This window comes from Falco rusticolus, chromosome 10, assembly GCF_015220075.1.
Source record: "Falco rusticolus isolate bFalRus1 chromosome 10, bFalRus1.pri, whole genome shotgun sequence".
Lineage (NCBI taxonomy): Eukaryota > Metazoa > Chordata > Aves > Falconiformes > Falconidae > Falco > Falco rusticolus.
Genome location: NC_051196.1, coordinates 25,576,770 through 25,594,344, shown reverse-complemented (window position 1 = coordinate 25,594,344; position 17,575 = coordinate 25,576,770).

Genomic DNA, 17,575 nt, shown 5'->3' with positions numbered 1-17,575 from the left:
TCTGCAAGGACACCCAAAGACTCTGCTTTGGCCACAGGTACCTCTCCTTGTACGTACAGATGGGAAAAATATCTGTGCCTGGATTAAGTTTTTAGATAAGTGAATTTGAGTTGTTATTGACTAGACCCTATGCTACGTTTTTCAGGCTTACAGACAAATATTGTTTAATGCTATCTAGTCTAGTCATTATAAAGATGGGCTAAAATCAATTGTGGTTCTCTATTTAAAATGAATTCTGCATTTCAAATTCAGTAATTCAGTGCTCTGGATAGGTTGCAGCATTTCTTCGCCACCTTTTTTTTTTTTTTAAGTAGCCATATTTGAGATACCAAAGTTTAGCACTGAGTGTAAAAACAATGTATTTAATTTCCCCTTTTTATAAGATAAGGGTAGTATTTAGCTTTGTGTTTGAAAATGTTCCAGCTACTAAATGGATGAAACCTTACAAGTTGCCTCAATCTATCAAAGGGAAAAATAATAGTTTTGCTTCTTAACACTCTAGGTGTTGAAACTATCTCCAGATTCATTAAAGCATACCATGGAAATAATTTTCTAGTGGGAGATATAATGAATGTGCAAGGCACTTTTACAACATGCAGGAAGCTATAAATTTTTACAAAGCCTTTATTATTATTTCTACGCTGTAAGTCATAATTTGCTTTATATCATAAAGGTTTGAAAACTTTGAATGCTTTGTAATTACTCAGAAAAAAAATTGATTCATTACATCTTAAATTCTGATAACAAAAGAAATGCAGTGTTTGTGCAGGATGTTTACTAGTTCTGCTTATTCCAGTGGGCCCAGGCCAAGGGCAAACAGTTATAAAACTGTAGCTGTGTAAAACACCTTTTGCTGTTTGAGTGCACTCAAACAATAACAGAATTTGTCTGAAAGTGATGGCTGATGGGACTCAAGGTGAAAATGTCCTTAGTAAGGACATTTTCTACATAGTAAGATATCCATCTTCTATTTTTTTGTAAAAGCGCTGCATATATTTTTCTTAGGCAACAGGGTCACTATCTTTTTTTTCCTGCAGGAATATTTACACATATGTGCAGTAGAACATCAAATAAAAGCCATGTCCTCCTAAAAAGTTAATAAGCCTTAATTTCAGTATCTGTAACACTCTTCCATAATTAATTTTCCAGCCAATAAAAATACAATAGAGTAACTCCTGTGCAAAATATACAGAATGAGAAGTGTTTGTGAGGATAGTCATGGGGAACTGTAGCCTCCTTGGTCAGCCCTGGGTGATATGAGGTACACCTCTGGTTGTGTGATAAGGCTCTTTGTCCAGCCTTGATGAAGCAAGTATGAAATAGAGGGGAATGTACTTCACACCAGTAACAGAAGACAGCCACCTACTGAATATCTGGAAGGCATTGCAGACATGAATCCCTAAGCGCTATAAATGTAGGACTCTGAGGGTGAGTAGCCCCTTTGATTGCCCCTCCTGCTGACTGTGGGGATGGGAAACTCTCTTCTGCTTTTTTGTGTCATGGGCTTGGTTGCTGCATCTGCTTGGATGTAGTTTGGATCCCTTTTGGGTTTAGATCATTAGGTGTAAACTGGAAGTTTAGTGCTCTTCATTGCTAGAAGGGCTGATCAGTCTATTCAGGGTACTAAATTTAAGGAGTCATATTACTGAAAAGTCTATAATCAAAATTATAGTGTGGAAATGCAATGCATAGGGATAATAGGGAGAAATGTGCGATTTCTGAGCATGTAGTAGTTTCAGACTGAAAGGGACAGCATACACATTGCACTGAAATGTCATTTGCCTTGGAACACATTTGCATGAATTTTACGTACTGATTTTGTTCAGTCTCTGAGGTGTTTGTTCATATCTTTGCACAGATGTCTGAATATGTCAGCTTTTGTTTTCAGGGTGTTGTTATCTTTTTTGGAAGATTTAGTCTTGCTGAGAAGTATTACTTTAAAAATTAAAGTGAAATTTCAGACCCAGAGTGAAGCCTTCCTTATAAGCATGTTTAGAAAACAGGACACAAATCAGTTGTTTGTTAAAGGCAGTTTATTATATCGTGTGTATGACCCCTTGTAATTCGCCATCTGTAGTAAACATCATTTCCAAACTCTCATTTCTTTAAAGAAGACCTAAAATAATTGTAATGATATTTTCAAAGAAGTCACTTGCTGTCACTTAAGTTCTAAGTCCAGCTGAAGAGGAGGATAGGATGCTGCCATGCTTTGCATGTCAGAATAGCTGTTGTAAATACCTAACGAGCTGAGCTGTTCCTCAGTGGTAGGGCTTGAGAACAGCAGGAGGCTCCTTCGCTTTGAAAAGTTACAGCATTAGGCCTTGGAGTGTAGAAAAGTGAAAATGAGACTGTACTTAAACACTTTGTTAATGTGTGTTGGTACAAATGACCCACAGAGAACCTTATTCCACCTTCACATCTGAAGCTTTACAACATTATTTTTTTCTGCTTTACAATCAAAAGAAAGAGAGGAAGATGTTTGTGTTACAACATGTAAATTCCTGCCAACCAAGGATGAGATATTTGTCCAAATATGAGTGGATTTTTCTTTATCTGCTGAAGAATAAAGCAGTGGTGGCATAGGAAGAAGTAGCAAGAGCAATTTAAAAACATTTTTTTTAAGTATTGTAATAAATAATCCATACTCAAAACTATGCTCTCCCTTCTTATCTGATAAAAAAAAAAATCACATAAATAATTTTATGCCAGTGAAGTACAAGTTTTCCGGGTAACGAGAGAGAATTCCAGATCAGCAAGTTTGAACTGTGGATCCTAGAATGTGATAGGATGTTGCTATCCTCATCTGACAATTCTCATTTCATATTTCAAATGAATTCTTGCTATCACTTTAATGACTTTTTTGTTGTTGTTACATTATGGCATATGGGAAACCATAGCATTCTTAAAATTGCAGGTATTTTTGATATTGAATGTGCATTGGGGATATTTCACCTATAAATCAAAGAAAGCGAGGACAGAATGATGGGGTTTTTTCTAGTGGCCCTGCTGAGGATTTTTTTTGGCAATAACAATGTATCTGCAGACATCTGTATAGCTGTCTACTTACAGCACAAAAAGCAATCATTATATCCGATGGAACATCAAACAACTATTTCATTAATGGTCCTATTATGAGAAAGTACAGTGACATTAGAATACCAGCATCTTGTTACTATAGATACCTGATTCCTCTGCAACACTCATGTTTTCATAAACTTACATATATCTCTGTGTGTTTTATATATATGTATGAATAAATGTATATGTACACACATTTCACTCTCCTTCAGGAAGAACTTGCCTTTTCCAGCATGTAGCATACCTTGGTAGACATTGTTATCCGAAGGACACTAGACAAGTTGTATTTGAATGGCTTGAATTAGATGAAAGTGTTGTAAATGCAAATGCTCAAGAAAATAACTTTGTAATTCATCTTCTCTAACAGCCAACATATTTACTAAAGACTTTCAGACTTGCCTGTTTTATGCATTTGCACTATAATGTTTGCGTGTCGAGAGCAGGGGTTTGAGGGACGTCAGGTTTGGATGTGTTTGCTTTAGCTGAGGCACAGAAAATTGTTTTAAATGTGCTGGAAAATGAAACATATGAGTAATTACCATTCCTTTCCTTAGTTGTGCTTAGATAATATGTATTCAGAGCATTTCACAAGCAGTAATTGGTTCTCACAATTTGTATGAGCTAGAGAAATAGGGGAATAGTACTTTCCTGACCATGTGGTAAAAAAAAAAGTCACAGGAACTATATAATTTGCTTGAAAGGAGGTGGGGAGGGTCACACGGTAAATCAGTGGTGAGATGAGATGAGATTTTTAGCCCTATTTGTGCACTTTAATCACTGGACCTTCCGCCTCTGGGAAGACAAGACTACTGATGGGTTCAGCCACGCGTCAGTGCAATGCTGGTTTGGATTTTTCATATCGTTTGGTTGGGTTTTTGGTTTATGAATACTTTGGAGATGCTGTTATGTTTAGAGATAAAAGCATATTGCTTAGTACCAGCATGCTACTTATTGATATGAAAAAATGCTGGCTTCAGTAAGCCAGTTGGACCAGACCTTACTCATTAACTTTGTAACAGCTCTATCAGCATAAGAGAGGAGAATTTGTCCTGCAGCTAACGAGAAAGCCATAGAGTGCAAATTTTCTATGATTTAGTATATATTTACTGGAATCTTGCGTTTCTTGTCTTGAAGTGTATTTGCTTTGTATTTTTGCTTGGGTTTTTTTGTTTGGTCGGTTTTTTGTATTTTCCAAAAATTGTTGTAAAAATGATGTGGCAACTCCTAATGTGAAATACAGGCACTCTGCACAGCTGATGTCTGAAGCACACAGAGATTTAAGTTCTCTGCATTTCTCTGACCTTGAAGTCATCTTGTTCTTGCGCAGTCAGTTGGAGTATAGTCTGTGAGACACTGAGCATCTCTGGCAAGCGCTCTCGACTTCACTAGAGGTAGCGCTTTGCAGGATTAGCCCCCTCAGTGAATTCTTCTGTGAAAAATTCTATCAATAACTGAATGCATAAATGTAGGGTCTTATTCAGGAAACTTTTTCTACTTCTTCTCCACTTAAGCCATAGAAAGGAAGGGAAAGAACAAGCTCTATAGACACATCAAAGCAGCTCATTTCCTTTTGAGCACAGCTTGATTGTGACAAGTTCTGCAGTAGTTTTGTGATGTAAGCAAAAACCTTTTAAGGTACAACTGTTTGCAAGTTCCTTGGAGAGAGGAGCTCAGGGTGAGTGTTCCTGCATACCCATGCAGGACACAGTTGCAGGCTTTTTCCATTCAGCGGGGACAGACGGCAGAGCAAAGGGAAAAATTTCGGCACCATGAACGCTGTGCCCAGCTCGGGCCCCTCCTGCAGGACAGACCCTGAGGGGCTGGAGCGTGTCCAGGGCCGGGAACGGGGCTGGGGAAGGGGCTGGGGCACAAGGCTGGTGGGGAGCGGCTGGGGGCACTGGGGGGCTCAGCCTGGGCAGCAGGAGGCTGAGGGGGGCTGAGGGCTCTCTCCAGCTGCCTGACAGCAGGGGGTGGGCAGGGGGGGTCGGTCTCTCCCCCAGGTAACAAGCGGCAGGACGAGAGCAAACGGCCTCCAGTTGCACCAGGGGAGGTTTAGGTTGGATATTAGGGAAAATTCCTTCCCCAGAGGGTGGCCCAGCACTGGGACAGGCTGCCCAGGGACGTGGTGGAGTCACCAGCCCTGCGGGGGTTAAAGGACACGTAGATGTGGCGCTCAGGGACGTGGGTTAGTGGTGGGCTTGGCAGCACCGGGTTAATGGTTGGGCTCGGTGATCTCAAAGGTCTTTTCCAACCTGAATGACTCTGTGATTCTATGAATCTATGTGGCATGTCATTAAATTCAGACCTCTATTCTTGCTAGTTAAAAATTGTGGCATTAATGCATCCATGTCACCTTGCTCTGATTTAAAGCCATTTCCTTTCAGAAGAAATACAAGCCCTAAGAAATTACAACAGCTATTCCTGATAGACTGTACTTTATCCTAAAGTTAGACAAGAAAGAGTGGGAATCAAATATTCCATCATTCATATGTTTACAAAAAATTTAAATATTTGTTTATGATTAATTATACCTTCATGTTCAGTATCACTGCTGAAATTTGGATACCTGAAAAATGAGAGAGTAATAGCATTTTATTTTAAAATGTGGATGCTAGCTGGGATTAAAGTCAAGGGGGTTTCTTACTAAGATTTTCTTATACTCCTTTCTAAATGCTACCATTTCACACAAAATTGGGTCCTCTTTGGATTAATACATTTGAAAATTATGTTGATTTATAACCAATTTTCTCCTCATTTAAACAGCGACCTGCAAGTGTTTCTCCGGGGATCAAACAGGATCAGAGAAATTATGTGTTGTTTGAGTTGTTCACTGAAGCAGAATCCTTCACAAACATGTGCATATGGTGCTAGGCGCTTTAGGGAGCAGACTAATACATTTACCTTGTTGTACATTTTTCTTCTCATCTTGAACTTGTATGTTCTCCTTTACTAGGAATTATAAAAAAAAAAAAAAAAACCCAAAACAAAAAAGCCAACAAGCTATTACTAATTTGATGGCTGCAGTAATAATATATTCCTTCTTATTCTCTTATTCAAATCACAGTGTTGGAAGAGTATAATGTGCTAATGCTGAATGCATCTGTTTGCATACCCCGGTCAGCTGCTTAAGGACAGTTGGCAACTCACCACCTCAAATTCAGAGGAAACTGGGCAGCAAAATTATCCTCCCTAAAGCTTTTAAATAATGGAAGTGTTTTCTCTTTTTACAGTCAATGTTTAAATGCAGCCTATATTTAGAAACCATAGCCATATGCCATCTGAGAATGAGACAAAAAATAAATGAAAACGCTAAATTGTTCTCTGAGCAGCAGAATTAATGGGATGTGATTTCCTACACTTTAGTCCCCTGCAGTCACCTTAAGCCATTTCTGTCCCTCTGGTATTTTAAGTCTGTTGATTACCATTGGGCAAACCCATGTGTAAATGTAATGCCTGTCATCTGCTCTGCGGAAGCTTCCCGTGCAGATGCACTTACCTGTAGTAGCATCTTACTCTGTGGCAACCTGTCTGTGTGCGCATTACCCATAAACCAGGTCTTCGGTTTTGGGGAAATGATGGCAATGAAATTACGAGATTCAAAAACGTGTCAATATGATTTCTCAAATGATCTAATCAGCTGTAGTGCTATTGCTGTTTCTGCTGCTAAATAATTCCCCAGTCATAACTTGTTCAATATGTTCCTCCAAACCACCTTTAAGAAGGGTCTGCTTCAATGCGGCTCGGTTTGCATAATTGCTGCCTGTATCCTGAATACGCTGGATGCCTTGCTGTGTATAATCACAGCAGGAAGTTCACTTGCTGCTTGGCTACCTGAAGTGATAATGCATGCCCAAAAAAATGAGTTTAATGAAAATGTTTAGGATATCAAATTCAGCATCAGGGATGCTTAGAAAAGCACTTGCCCATGGAGTAAGGGCAGCATAATGCACTACGCTATTGTAGGAAAGGTCAAGGTTTAGAATTTCTCCCCTAAGTTTCATTCAAATTGAAAATAACTAAAAAAAGGAGTCATGAGAAAGCAACTCTATTTTTTTTTTGCTTTTTCCAAAGCTGTAAGAAGCTTGTTTTCATTATTGAATATGCTGCCTGATTAATATAGTGAAACGGTATCAAACATTGCAAAATGAGTACACTGATTTAATAGTCAGTATGAATTAGCAAAACCTACTGCAAAATTATTATTTTCCCTCCATTACAAATATTTCCACTGTAATCATAGGAAAGGCTACTTCATGTCTCAAAATTCCCAGCAGGCATAGGGTGAGATTTCTCAGGCAATTCCCAAGGCTCATTTCCCTATTGGAAAACTAAAATGGGTCGTCAGGCTTACAAATGTCAGGTCTGTGGGCCATGTGGAAGCATTTCATTCTAAGATGCATGATGGGTTTTATGCAATAGCAGGTTACATTTAATATTAATTATACAAAATCTGTCTCTGAAACAAATGGAGGTTTATTATCCCACTATTGATTGTAAACGATTGCGTGGAGCCGTTGATGAGACAAGTTAAGGTACCTACAGATTTCAAACTGTTATGTAGAGCAATAGTGAGACGTGATTCCAAGCTCTCTGGTGCCCCTAAGCACCTGGTGCTTCTGCCAGCTTTGGATCAAACTGTGCTATAAGAAGCCTCTTTAGGTTAAAATGAGGAGATTTACAATCTCAAGCAAAAGAGCTAACATTGACAGGCTTTGCCATCGATAACTTATTGCAGTCAGGTGACTCGCCAGTGCCTTCTGCTGTTTCTAATGTGCTTTGCTAATTACTTCAAGATGCTAGAAGATAAGAGAAAATAGGGAATGACACACTTTATTTGTAATTGGATTGAATTTAGGAGTGAAGCTAGGAAAATATATGAGATGCAGAGTTGTTATATAAGAGAAAAGTTAGAAAATGAAAAGGATGAAAATTGGCTGGGTAGGGTTAAGTTTAGTCTCAAAGCTAAAGATTTAAACACAAATGAGAAGACTCATTAGGCCTTGAGTAGGTCATCTCCTGCTTTCTGTAAAGAGAACAGTGGTGTTCCCTGGTGCTCCTGTGGAAGAATGTGGGTGGAAAGAAAAGCATAGACAATGAAATAATAGGGAGAAAGCAGGCAATGCTATAGAATAATGTTTCCAAATCTCAGAAGCTACTGTTACTCAGGTCAAGAGCCAGGAAAGAGGAGAAAAAGACTCAAAAGCTAAGAAATTTGGAGGCTTTCTTTCAGGCCTCAAACTGTGATTTCACTGTTTCTCATATTTTTTTAAAACTTTTTCCAGTGTGCAGAATTTTAAATGGCTGGGTTTAAGGTCTAGTGCATCTGATTCAGTTCTCTCACCAATATGCAGTATTGCGGTGACAGGTGAAACACAATGCACGCTGGAAGAAGCATATACTGAAGAGACAAACACGAGAGGGACTTGTGAAGGAAATGCCAGAAGATTTAGCTGGGCCAACACCAAGGCATGTGGCAGTAGGAGGCAGAACTCCCAAAGGTGAGCTTGGTGCTCAGGGTCTTGATGCACCCTCACAAGGGCAACGCTAAAGCTCTGGCTGGGGTAGGCGCTTCGCTGTTTGGGGTTCCCGAGTCACGGCCTGAGCACAACAAACCCTGTTTGTCACAAAATACACAACATTTCCTAGAGATTTCCAGGAGCAGGCAGGTAGGCAGCAGTGGTTTTAGCTCCATATCCCTGTTTGATGCATACAAGGAACTGCAAAGGAAAGCATTACATATGCTCTTTATATTTTCTTCAACAGAAATCAAATCATATTGAAAAGCAACTCTTAAAAGGAAATAACTGGTGCTTTCTTGACAACACTGTGGTCTGCAGTGCATTCTTGAGGAAGCAGGAGAGGGCAAAGTCGGTAAAAAGTGAGCTAGTTTACACCAGATGGGAATTTGGTCCTAAGTAATAAGGTTTAAAATGCTATTACTTTTGCAAGTTTCAGTGGAGTTTGGCGTATACATTTTTATTCCTTATCTCAAACATCACAAAAAGGGGAGAATTAAGGGGAACCCTCCCAACCTGAAATACGTCCATTTTTCACTCGCTATCATGGTCTGTATTTGCTGATGACAGATGTTAGTTCACTGTGGTTCAGTCCTTTTTTTCCCTGTACAGATGTGATTTACTAGATCATAAATCAGTTGCCACTTTTGGAATTTCGACTAACAGATGTCCTCTTTAGAGATTTTAATATAAACAGTTAACCCACAGATTCTTTTTGAGGAAATGCCAGTTGCGTATAAGAATGCCAATTGGCATGAATGTAACTTGAACGTCTGACATATTAATAGATTTCTTTCTGAGTGAAATGGATTTATTTTTATAGAGAAGGCATGGCTGCTTTAGTTCTCCATTAGAGCCCCAGCTTGCAATATCTGTTTGCTTGCAGTGATGTCATTAACTAGAAAACAGATGCACTCATGAGCATCAGAAATCAATCATAGCTGTTGGCACTTTAATAAACAGCTGCCTTCTTAAATGGTTTGGAATAAACACTGATCATCACCAGCTCTTTTTGAAGGAAGATCAGTAGGTTATAAAACTGCTGATTAGAGGAGGGGGAAACCTTGAAATTATAAACTTCATTGTTGAAAATTTCTGATTGAGTTATTTTAGACTATCGAAAGATTTACCGTAGAAAATAATCGCAAGATACTGGCTGCACTGTGGAGTATCTGTCAGATGGCCACTGGAACTGTGCCTGATGTATTTACATGAACTTTCTTCTTCAGAAATAGATTTTATGTAGGGGAGTCAATCGTATTAAAAAGCCATTCATCAGACTTGAGCACAGCAGAATCTTATTGCTTCATTGTGTAGTTCAGAGGAATTTGTTTAAAGATACCAAATTCCTTCCGCTCCTCCACCACCACCACCACCACCACCACCTTGCTCTCAGGTCCAAACTAAAAGAAAATGTGTTACCCTTTTTTCCTTCTTTTCAGGAGATGCTTCTACATTCAGGGCCGTTTTATGACCTGTGTATGGGCCAAAGGATTTAGCTTTGGGATAGCAGTTGCAATTCACAAAAAGGGCCTGGAAAGAGGCGACCAAATATCAAAGAGTGGCACAGTGAAACAGCATATCACGTTTCCCATACAGTACTCAGATTAGCTTCAAGTCTACCTTGCTAAGTAGCTTATCAACAGAAAAGATGTAAGAATAATTCTACAGCAAATGCTTCACACAGCTTAGTGACAAAAACGGAGAGATATGTTACAATATATGCTGCTGTTGCTGGTAATCTGCTTGTACTGGCTTCTGCTGCTGATGGATGTGCTAGGTATAACCTGCCCCCTCTACCGCTTCTGTGATTTTTATGTATGATGTGTTGTGCAATCAGGTCATAATCTGAACCTTTTACAGTGTCAGTGGACCACGCTAGTGTAACTCCTGGTATTGTTGCAGAAAGTTCCTTGTATCTCTCTTTGTCATGGTACTGTAAAAATGCCTGCAAAACAGATTAGAGCCGAGAAAAGGAGTTTATCTGCAGCTGAGGTTGTAAGCTGTGTGAGGCACAGACGCAGGTTTGTCACGGGCCTTTTGTGTAAGGCTTTGCACTTTGGGATTGTGATCTATGGCTACGGCTTTTGGGAACAAATACAGATGATGATAGCGATAAAACAGCATTCATGAAAGTCTTACAGGTTCCTTCGGAAATGTTACTTATCTCACCCAGAGCACCCATATACAGCAGATCCGGGCTGCACTCTATTATGAACAATATCTACTCCAGTGTGGTTACAAATGCTATTTGAAACCATATTCTTCAATTCCAGGCTGTCGTATTATTTTATATTTAGGTCCGGTTTCCAAATGGCTTGCAGAGGTCTACTGAACGATTATTCAGTGGAATCAACATCAGAACCTATCCTTTTCCCCTGGGATCCTAATCTCTCTCTGCTCCTTGTCCCTGAAAGTTTCACTGCAGCTCTTTCCTTCTTCTCTCTGTGCCACTCAGGCTCTGCCGGAGGGACTTTTTCTCTCAGATCTAACGTTTCGTGATGCTGTAGTCCCTGGCAGCCTGGACAAGGAAACAGTGAAAGTCCTCAGCATCTTGCTGCATTGAGCGAAGCCAGCACTGAATGAATTATCAGAGATTTCAGGTGCCAGACTCTCAATACGTTTTTGTTGGTCGTGTATAAACAGAGATTTTAGGGGATGACACTTGGCAGAATATGAGGACATTTAGAATATACATTCCCGCTCTTGTTGGGCGTGTAATACCTTGTATTAGTTCAACCGGTATTCAGAAAACAAACACACAAAAAAAGACAGATCTTAAGACCTATGAATCTCACCTGAAGAAGGAATATCGTAGAAACATCTCCTCTCAATCCCTGTTTCTCAGATTTAGTCTAATAAAGGATCATTACTTCTGGCAATAAGGCTAGCTACAGTGCTAGCTGAGATGTTCCTCTCTTGGGAAGTCATTCACACTTTCATTTGTGCATAGGAAGAACTCTGGGACCTGTAACTGCTTGACTGAGCGCACAAATCTCATAGTTAACGTGTACACACACAGTGAATTTTTTTGCCTGTAGTTAATTTTATGGACAACATCAGGCAAACATTAACAAACAAAGGAAAACTTTTCCCACTGCAAACTTTTCCCACAGTGGGAGTAAAGCCTCACTGCCTTACTCTGGGAATTTCTGGCAAAGCTCACTAATGCCCATGACAGCACCTGTCATGCGGTGGATGACAAACAAATGCTTCACTTTGTTACTGAATGTTGAACTATTTTAAATCCCACTCCACCTTCCTTACAAAAATGCCATATGAATGCTTTGTCTTTCAAGTTTTGTCTCTGTAGGTGTTTAATGGCTGGCTGTGAGATCTGTTCTGGTGGGTATTGTCATCGTGGCTGACTGGTGTATGCCTCATTTACTCTCAGAGAACTTTGCAATGTATCTTAGAAAGCCACTTAAGATCATGGTGCATAGTTTCTGGGTTTCATTAGCTGGACTACAAAAGAAGCTTATGCTCCTCTTTTGTTGCTGCTCGGACCTTGATACTCACTAAAGAAGCTCTCCAGGAAATGAGCAGTGTAGGGAGCTTACGCTGAATTCTGTTATTAACACAGCTGTGTGGTGTCACAGAAGATATAATTCAGCGCTGCCTCAGATGAAAAATAATTTCAAAGGGAAGTTCCTTTTGCTGCCTTCTTTGGGTCTGCTTGCGAAAATCAGGACTCAGCTGCAGCTGGCTCAGAAGAACAGAAAATAAATGAACTGGCTTTTACCTTGGCCTTGCACCCAGGTTATTGGAATAATAAGCTTGCTTTACTAGGTTCGATTATGGGTATCGTTTCTCCAGTATTTAATTTTTTCATCGTTAAACTGTGACATACTCTAGACAATTGTATTTCTATGGCATATTTTTAATAACTCTAGATTTATGTCCTCTTTCGTGGTGCGATTCTCCAAACTCAAAGGTGTTCACAAAGGTAGTTCTGAAATTCAGGATGAGGTGCACAAATTACCTGTATGCTGAAGCATTCATGGGAGGCAGAATATATTTTGCATTTGATGTTGCTTTTGTGTTACAGACCTGGATTTAAATCTAGCTGCTTGCAAAAAAGAGCATGTTCCCTAGAACTGTTCCCTATCCCTAGTCCTGGAACTAGGATTGTTTTTTTGTTAGAATTAGTATGAATATCCCAATGATAATGTAAACATAATTTGCTGTCATTTTGGTCTGAATAAGGCAATGTGCTTCCCTGGACTTCATGCACAATGGAGATCAGACTGTGATGTGGAGGACCGGGGCACAAATCTCCTTTTTCTATAGTGAATTTCAGAGTAGAATTCAATTTCACAGAGACTTCCATGCAGAGTAGCCCAGTGCGCTGGGCGAGGTGAGGAGTGAAGTGCTGGTAGTTCATTGGCACTGGCAGTCGCAGCTGCCATTGCGCCCTTTGCCGCTGCTCACACGCAGCCACGATACTAAGGTGCTTCGAGAGAAAAAGTAGAGTCAGACAGAGAGGCACTGGCAACAGAATAGCACATAATACAATAGCTTCTCCTTCGCCCACTGCCCGCTATTCCATAACCTCCCTCCATGCCTTTGAAAGTTTTTTACTAAAGATTCACCTGAAAACTACATCTTTCAACCTTGGAAAGTCCATTCAAATGTTTTCATGACTTTTAGCCTGTGTAATAAACCAGGCCAAATCCTTGTGCTTGAGGAAGCTTTGGATCTGAACTCTCCCTTTGTGGCTCAGATCTCCTCCCCTCTTTTTTTTTTTTTTTTAATTATTATTATTTTATTTCATCAGTAAGGAGGGAAGGAACAATATAAAAAGCTGTAGCAGATGATTACCCCACATTTCTCTCTGGTACATATAGGTTTTTGTGAAGTTTTCACTGGCATGACTGAAACAGGAAAGTTAACCTCCCTGCCCTAATCAGACCCAGAAGTAAGCATTCACCTTCATTTCAGCATCCCTTCTAACACTGAACCTGAGTTCAAATCCTGATGGATATATAACAAAATCTTGGGATTTGCAAAAGATTTAATGACAACCTAAATTAGTTTCTTCCTTTTTTTCTAACACGTTAAATTACCTGCATTGCTCCTGTGTTTTTTAAGCCATCAACTTGAGATAGAGGAGTGGTTGAAGAAGCACATATAGATAAAAGATCAGTTGTGTTGTTACACATAGTGCAACACTTTAGTAAGAGTGTATAGACTGCTGCGAGATGCTGCGTAGCTAATTCATAGCGGGAAGCTGAAGGGTGCCAAATAGCAGCACATCACGGGTACCCGTTCCATGGACTCACCAGCTGTGCATGAGATTTGAGTTCTGTGTTGTGAAAAGTTATTTTACCTGCACTGCATCATGATGTTATGATAGGCACATCACTAGATAAATGTCATGCATGGCTAATTTACTTCTCTAAAGGGCATGCATTGCACAGTACGTAAATGACAGGGAGACCATATTGCATTTTGCACACCAGTTTATTATAAATGAAACAACTTGGATTTTTTTTTCACACCCTATTTGCTTAACTTTGATTTAAAATATGTACTTATTAGTCTTGATTTTTAACTTCAGCCTCTTAATTGTCACACTGGAGAGCCAGACCTCACTGGTTGCATGTGCACAGAAGAGGGTGAGTACCCTGTTATGTGTGTCCAAGCATACCATCACTTAGAAGGGTAGCAACTTACTGCTCTGTTTGCAAACTGAGTGGCATTGTGATCCTGATTAATAAAGAAGCATATTGCATGTGACTGAAAAGAGGGAGAATCTCAGAAATCAGGCCAAGGGCTTCACATTATGAATATTGCAATTTCACTAGCCAAATCCAGGTCAAAAATGGTCAATGAGAACATAAATCTAAGCACCTGTCTACAGCATTCTACATCTATTCTAGCAGTGAGCATGACATTTTAGATGAATTAATAAAAATTCTAGTCTAGGTAGTTGCTCTTCTGGGTTATGCTGACCTGGATCAAAGCAGCCAAACTCCTGAATTCATGATCATGGCTGAGAAGAGTTTTGACACACTGTAATTTATGAAGAAAACCAAACTAATTATCATTAAGCTTCAAACCCCACCCCTCTAAATTAGTAGGAAATCGTAAGTGCTATGTCTGCCTTCATTCTTCCCACAGAAGAAAGTGGCACACTTGATATCAAAAGAGCACTTTAAACTTAGCAGGGTGGCTTTATTCACACATCTTTTCCATAAGCCTGTCCCTCCACAGTCAGCAATATCAGGGTGTGTGTGTGTGCGTTTAGCCATTTCTTCTTTTTTCCTACCCTTATCTCTAACTTTGACTTTTCTGGCACTCCAGTACATGTGATCCTGTCCCAACACTCTCCAGTGTGCAACCTGTGGACAGCAAGGCATCTACTATCAAAGCAAACAGGTCCCCCACTTTGCGCTTTGATATTGTTTCTTCTGGCTACAAAGTTCCCGGTGGTTTGGGAGACAGGAGCACACACCCTGCACTCTGTGACTCACCTTCAGAGTCATGTCTGTGGTTCCAATAGCCTTTTAAGATGTTTCCTCAAAATATTTTTTTTTAAAAAAACCTAATGATCATGAAGTGATTGAACACAGCAAATGTGTACAGATTCCCTGTCTTATGAAAGTACAATCTGGACAAAGAGAAAAGCCTGGATTTTTGTCCTTTGTACTTAGAACCAAATCCTGAGCCAGGAGAGGGATGTTGGTGGGGAAATGGATTATCTCCCAGCTCCTCATATCATCTGAAGAGACTATTCCTCTTTCAAACATACATTTCTAGAGTTAATTATACCTTATTTCAGCTTCCTCTTCACCTTTTGGCATTGATGCAAAGTGGGAGGCAGAATTTACTACTGCTAGAGCTTATTAACATTACTGCTATTGCTCACACAGGGCAACAATGCAAATTGCGTGATGAGACTCTCATGTGATATAAACCAGCATCAGTTTAGTGAAGTCAATAAAGGTATGACAGTTTGCATCTGCAGAAGGGCTACTCCATTAGTCCATTTTATGATTGCAAGTTAATGAGCTTCAGAATCATAAACATAACTGCATCAATAATGTGAGCATCGGTGACAACCATCCATATCTAAGTGACACAGACCTCAGCCTGGGAGAAGAAAATACGTGCAGTCTTGTTAGGGCGTCAGCAGAAAGAAATCTTGGTATAACTGAAACTCTCCCTGCCAGCCCTGGAATTTGGCAAATCTAGTCACATCTGGCTTTTGCTTTTTTTCCCCCTGTATGTAGAATATTTAAGCTCATACTGGAAATTTGAACAGTGGAGTCTCTTAGGCAGCATTACAGATTTCATTTTCATGAATGACTGAAATTTTTGTTTGAAAGCAGTGGCTTGAAATGTATTTTGACTGGGAAAACATCGATCAGCCTTATTCACTGCAGGCCTGTCTTTGTCAGTGACCTAGGCTCATTTTAAGAAATCCTGGACTGTGCTTGCAACTCCTGTGATTTTACGTAGTTCTGAGCAGCATAACTTGGGGTGATTTATTTTTCCTCCTCTCTGGCCCAAATAATGCAACTTTCACAGAGCCCTCAGGGAGTTAGGCACCCAGTATTCCCTGAAACCCCCCAAACCCTTTCAGGCTCCTTTGAAAATCCTAGCCAAATTCAAAGTTGCTTCCAGGTGGAATACTCCAAACAAGTGAAATCAATGCCAGCACTTCTTACACTGACACACCTGCAGCTTATTTTCTCATAGGAGCTGCTCACTGCAAATAGCACAGAGAATGTAATTACATGTAACTTTTTCTATTATTTTTCTATTAAGGGATTCCTTAATGCAAAAAAAAGAAAAAATCTCACTTTTTTTAATAACGAATGAACAGAGAGATGTCTAAGCATCAAGAGGGTTTTAATTAGAAATGTTACCTGTAAGTACATCTAAACAGTCAGTAGCAGCCATGGAACACTTCTAATTATAATCATCATTTTGTTTTTCTCTCAGGTAGCTTAGCTCATTAATTACTTTAAAAAAATCAAGTCTAGCATTCAATACTACTGTGCAATATAAAATTCAAATTAGACTGATATCGCTACCAAAATATTATGAGCTGATTTATATTAATGGTATTCCATACACACAAATATCGGTAAGTTATTGTCTATAAATAAATTGGATGTCATATGCCAAACCTTTTGATTCCTGAAATTCACCTGTGCATACCAAGTCTGTATTTGTCTCTTCCAGAGACTTTTCTCAATTACTCTGTCTGGATTCCCATGTGTATCTATCAACTGTATGAAAACCCTTTTGCTGGATGTGCCTGCCACTAAATAGAGAGTTTGGGTAACTGCGCTTCTCACAGAGTGCACAACTGTGCTTCTGCACGCACCAGCCTGTGTGGTCCTGCTGGTCTGTAGATCCAAGGAGTGCAGGACTGCAGGCTATAGGCTGTTTCAAGACACATGAATACAAACCAGCCTCAACAGAGAAATCAGTTGACAGAAAGCAGCCTGGCCTTTGAGAGAGTGCACAGGACCAAATGGAGACATCAAAGTGATGAGAGCTAATGAAGAAAGTTCATTTTCTGAAGACGTGTGCTTTCTCTGATTTCCCTGTGTGGTTTACTGGACAAACCATAGCTATCTATAGCACACAGGAAAGCTGGAAGAACTGAGAAATATGGTTGTATCAATGAATAGCCAGCTTATCACCGGTTGGGACACGGTCCTTGAGCTGGCAGGGGCCTGAAGCTGAAGGAGCATCTCAATGGTTCCTTCTTGCCAGCAGAGTCCATTGCAAATGAGGATTATTATTTTCAGTGGGCAAGAGGAGCAACACATTCTATAACCTTGGATTAGTCCCTGCATTTTTCTGTGTGTCAGTAGCTTGCCTTCTCCACTGAAAAGGGAGCTTTGGTGTCTGACGTGGGCTTATTCATTCCTCTGAGAGCAGTGAGGGAGTCTCCGCTCTGGTGCAACCAAGATGATTGACTTAGTCAATGCAAATAGTTTGGTGTTCGTTTTTGCTGTATT